Below are 6,094 nucleotides of genomic sequence, written 5' to 3'. Positions count from 1 at the left end.
AAACTGATATAATTTTTCGTGGGCACTGTTCGCTCACCGACGAACTCCGAGAAGCTTGTTCAAAATCAATTTTTGTGCCAGAAAATATCGATGCTGTGCGCGAAATTAATAAGCAAGATGGTCATGTCCCATACCGTGAGATTATGTTGCACAGATAAAGGCCCGTATTGATTTTCATCAACGATATATATATCTAGTAATTTGATTTAAAAATTAGCGCACAAAATCGAACGACCCGGGCGTATGAGCAACAAGTTTCGTACAACTGTTCCGATGGTCATTATATGAAAATTTTCGAGCGAGAGCTCAAACATACTATGCACATCGATTTTTTTCGGGTAATTTAAACGATTCAAGTTCTGAATATTTTGAATTTCTGATCAGACTATGCGTCGGTCCAAACATTTTTGAAGCTTGCAAACGAAATAGTCTCTGAATTTAATTTCCTTGCTTGTTTTGTTCTGTTTTTCTGTCTCATTAGATTACAATAATATGTAAATAGAAACGGATACATTTACACAAATACATTTTGTGCATGCTTAGGTATCTCTTTGTGGTCTATCCCTTAACGTTTTATTTGGTCTACATATTAACTACATGTGATGATAATATCTGATGTGGGCTTTCACACAAGCTTAAGCAACATTTTTATCGATTGTGATTTAAGAATAAAGATGCAAATGCTTTTTCGGTTTATTAATACACTCACAGTTTACCGGTTCCCGTGGCAGAATAATAAAGGAGAAGTAATACCGCAAGCTTCTTCTGGTCATTTTCTGACATTCGGCTGTCTTATGTTGTACAATGTTGACTTTATTTGTTGGATGTTTCATGTGTTGTTTGAAACAATTTCTAGATCTTCTAAGAAATGTACAATAAAAAAGCACAGGATCAATCTTTGAATAATGCCTTTAAAAATTGAGAAACTATACATATATTCTCTTATATTAACCAATTTAAATTTATATATTTGAACCTTTTAATCATGTCTTGATTTTTCGTAATCAGCTTATCGACTTTCTGGGGTTGGATTTCAAGTATGTTATTGGATCGCTTCTTAAATTATAAATACTTTTTTATGCACTCGGTGGGTTATTGTGGAATTACTTATGTAAAATCTTTTTTTACTAATTTCACATTTTGATAGGTGCTTTTACCTAAAGCCATTCGAGTGTTTTGAACCCGTAGTTTGATATTTTATGTAGAATGCGAGGGTATGGATGCTTTCAACTCTGAAAGGTCTCCACACGCAAAAGTTCTTATTATCTGGGTTCGCAATAGTTTCTCTTTGTGTGAATTATGTTGTCATAAATATTGCATTTAATAGAAGATTGAGATTGAAGAATAGAGGGTAAGAATATCTCATTACTTTTAATAGTGTGAAATTCTATAACTAAGTTCCTACAAACTTTTTTTACAGTACTTCCGCAAGTATCTTCCTCCAGACTCCTTGATTGGCTATTTAGCGCCACCAGTTTTGCTCGTTCATCTTTTTGAAGTCATCGATAACTGCATCTACCCATCTTTTCTTTGTTTTGTCCTTAGTTCGCTTCCTATGCGGTTGTTTCTTGAAAGCTAGTTTTGGTGCTTTTTGTTTGTGTTTTATAATATTTTGCCCCTGAATGAGGTTCTCAAGTTAAATTCTTCTATAGCTTAGAAACGTGCATTACCAATAACAAGATCAGCTGAAGGTGAATTGTTCGACCACATATATTTGATCTTGCCGTAGTTGATTTGTAGTCCAACTTTTAGGTCCTTATTTTCTAGATCATTCAATACAACATCTTCTCATTGAGAGATCTGACAATGTATGTTCTTTTTTTATTTTTTATTTTTTATTTTACTTGAGTCGTCTTTCTTTTTCTCGGCCGAATGGGTTGGTGCGTGACTACCATTCGATATTTGGAGGGAACTTAGGTTCGAATCTAGGTGAAACACCAGAAATGAAGAAAACGTTTTTTCTAATAGCGGTCGCCCCTCGGCAGGCAATGGCAAACATCCGAGTGTATTTCACAAATAGCAGAAGGACCAAACACCCAAAAAGGGTGTACGCGCCATTTATATATATATAATATATATATATATATTTCTTTTCTCGGGCTCATCTTTTGCGCCAAATTTGAGCAATTTTGCATAATTTCTAATATTATTGCCATACGGATCGGCTCCTCCCCTCATTTTGATCATTTTAGTACGTTATATGAACAAAATTAGAATGCCCGTGCACGAGTACAAAAATTTGACCAAGGTGAAAATTTCATTTCGGATGTGATGAAGAATACAATTTTCAGCTGAAAAAGTATTAAGTACTAGACTAAGAGGTATCCTGCACTTTCGAAAACACGATGAATTTGTTTCTGTTTTTATAATCCCAGAGTACATATTCTTAAATAATTAATATGATTATCATGATTTAAAAATCACCCTTCAGGAAAGCGCAGAATGTTTTTTTTTTCTTATTTTGTGTTTTGCTCGAAATCAGAATCGTCAGATCGACGTGCAAGACCACCCCAACAGTTTTCTACCGGTGGACTTGAAAATTCGCACTAATCTTCTTAAATACATTTTACGCAGAGCGCGTAATATTTTTTCAAGTTAGTGGCTTAAAATTAATCACCCTATAGAAAATTTATAATTTTGCAAATGGCATCGTACGTCAATCATATTTGACAGTTGTAAACTAAATAGCTGCAGAATACAAATAGAAAAGCAATGTAGAGCGTAAACGTCAAAATAAAGAATTCCATCACTCCAATTTTTTTTTTATTTAGTAAGAGATTTATTCAATGATTCAATTTTGCGCCTTGCATATATTTTTTAAATTAACTTTTTTAGCAAATAAAAAAATTTTGAAGTGCTCCTATTTGCGTAAAAATGGCAACTTTTCAAATACTTGGTTTAAATGAAAATTGGGGTGGCTATCACACCCAAAATGCAGCAATTTAACGAAACACCATCTGACGGACAACTATGGATTTCTGCCATTTAAACATTTCTCTATTTTGTAGTTCAATACATACTCGTATACTAATTTCCACGCTTTCGGGCAGTTTTGGTCTTCAAGCACAAATAACTTGGATAATAAACAAGTGACTATAACTTAACTAATCGATTTTCTAATCACATCACAATCCTCACTTCCAACTAGTAATTTGTACACTTTTGCTAAGATCTCGTTTCGTATTTTCATTCTTGATAAGTGTTTTTTTTTTTTAATTAATAACTAGTTGGTCAGCCTTGTTGAGTTTATAGTAGTGAATTTAATATAATTTAATTAGTTAAGTGCTATGTATATGAGACTGGAAGGAGTAAATATACACTTCTAATGACTACTGATTAAAGATTTATTATATTATACAGGGTGTATATGGTACTTGAGGGCATGCATATACGTGGCTATTACTTCCCGAAGCCATTATTTTTCTTGTTGCTCTTTTTCAGATAGGACATGGAGGACTACAACTTAACTCAAGAAATCAAGAGACACGCAGTTATCGGCGCTAGGTGTGCAAATCACAGCGATTTAGAAATTTCTAATCTTCTTAATTTCGCCCGTTCATTGGTTCATAAGTTACGCCGTGAATTGGGAGCATCAGACGGCGATGAAGAATCTATTACAAACCGCAAAAAAAAAAAAACACGAGGCACGTTGCAGAATTTATTCATCAAGTGCAAGCGATCATTGACGAGGACCCTTCAAAATTAATGAGGGGTCTTATACGTGGAGTAGTCCATGATGATCTCCGTTATAAATCCTTAATTATGCGCAGAAGACAGTTTATGTCGGAGCAAACGCGAGAATACGAGTTATCCGATCAAAACGCCTTCTAAACAAAATTAAATTCTCTTAAACGCTCTTAAACGCAGTCTGACGAAAAAAATGTTGGCCAGGACCAAAAGACAAACCGCCTAAATGACAGATGGGTATGTTCCAATCCTGAAGAGGTTCGCGTTGCCCCGCATACGACGTTTCGAGCCACTTCTATGATTTTAAGTGTTTTGGGCAACTCAGGACAAGTCATGCCATCACACTTCTTTACTCAAGAATTTCGAGTGATTTCTGAAGCATATATCATATATGTAGTAGGTTCTAAAGATAGTAGTGAAACTCTGGATTAATAGTATATGCGGTGATAGCCCATATATCTTTCAGCATGGCTATGGTTCTTCAAACAGATCGAGGGCGACCCAAGACTGGATGGCAGAAAATTTCCATGACCACATAATGCCGAACTTATGGCCGACTAACTCTCTAAACCTTATTCCTCTGGATTACTACGGATTTAGCGTTGTTGAGCGTGAAACAAATAAGCATCGCCATAACACCATTTCACAAATAATATCGTTATGGTCAATATGAATGAAGAGCATTTGATTCGGGTATTCACAGTTTTTTGGATGATTTTATAGATATATAATAAATAATTAAATGAATTAGTTTTACCCTCAAGTTGTCCTCAAATACATTACGCACCTTGTATATAACCTGTTTTTATTTTATTGACCCTCTCATCATACATCAGCGAGACTATAAATTGTTCGTCACTGTAAAGTGTCCTTTGACCCTTCTCGTTTGCTCAGCAATGAGCGAGTACTTTATTTCACAATTTATAATTTGAACTCAAATTGACTATCTGCAATTTGCTGTTTATAACCAAGCTATAAAATATTTCTAAGAATTTGTAAAGGGAATATAAGCTGGCTTTTAAATATATCGAGCGGAGAGTTTAATAAGCACTTCAGGGTACAAAAATGCGTGTGTCGCCAAGACAAAGTGTTCTGTAAAGTGAGAGGTTACTTGAGAAAACAACTGTAATAACCTAGGGGTCGGCAACCTTTTGAGTCGGAAGAGGCAAATATCACAATTTATAAAATTTCTAAGTTTTTAAAGAGCCACAAAATGTGTTCTTACTGCCAATACTTGAATAGTATTTCCATAAAGCTTTTTGAGGGGAAAAACCCGATTTTTTAATAAGAAATAATACATATTTACTCGTGCCATTTGTTTTAAGGCTGCTCACTTTTTTGCATTACGTACCTACATTTCTGCTATTTTAACTCTTCCAAATTGCTTTTCAACTCTGTAAATATTCCAGCCCACAAAGCTTTACTTTTTAAATCGATTAATTGCATTTCTAGAGATCCAGTATCAATTCCAAATGGTTCAATGGGAATTTCTTTACTATTTGTGTTGAGAGATTTTACTATCAATGCTTGAGTTGTTGTTGGTTTTAAATTACTCTAATCTGTCAGTAAAATCATATTTAATCCTTTTTATAACTGGGCTGAATTCGTGTCAACAGTTGCATTCGTTTTATGGATATTGCTTTAGAAATTGAAAATGAAGTAACTTTATTCTGGTTTCCCTTTACTTGCAGTTTTAGATTCAGCACATTTAATTTCGCTGTGATATCCACCGTAAAGTAAAATGTTAGCAACCATTTGTCGTTAAATTCAGGGTGATCAATACTTTTTTCATTTAAGAATATATTTATTTCATTCCAGCACAAATCAAAATGTTTCAATACCTTACCTTTGGAAAGCCATCGACTTTATTATGAAGAAGGTGGTCAGATTGTTCAATGTTTTTTGTTTTGATAAAATAAATAATATTTGCGTATGTAACCAAATAGCAGCAGCTTCAAATTTCTAGAACCGCATGTGGCTCGCGAATTTTCGATAGCAACATTGCCAAAAAAATTGCAGCCAATGCCTTTGGTGAATGAAAAATAATGAAACGCTAGTTTGCATTAACACGTTGGAAATTTCTTAATTCCTTTGGTACTTCGAAACTGTTTGAGAAATTGCAATTTAGGATTTCTTTCAAATAAAAACTTTTATTTTTTAGTATCAGGGTAGCTAATACCCATATTTGTTACCTGCGGTGAATTTTTACTGGCAAAACTATCCAATAACAAATAAGCTGTTCACAAATCCGTACAACAACCGTCTGTCACACTACAATTTTAATCAGAATTAAATGCGCCGGTAATCCCGATTAATGCCGCCGTCTGTCTAAGTTATAAGTCTAACTAATATGTATCATATTTCTGAAATTTTAAAATATATATTATAAATAAAATATATGTTTTAA

The sequence above is a fragment of the Anastrepha ludens genome, chromosome 2 (genome assembly GCF_028408465.1).
Source record: "Anastrepha ludens isolate Willacy chromosome 2, idAnaLude1.1, whole genome shotgun sequence".
In the NCBI taxonomy this organism is placed as follows: domain Eukaryota; kingdom Metazoa; phylum Arthropoda; class Insecta; order Diptera; family Tephritidae; genus Anastrepha; species Anastrepha ludens.
This window is presented reverse-complemented; position numbering follows the sequence as displayed.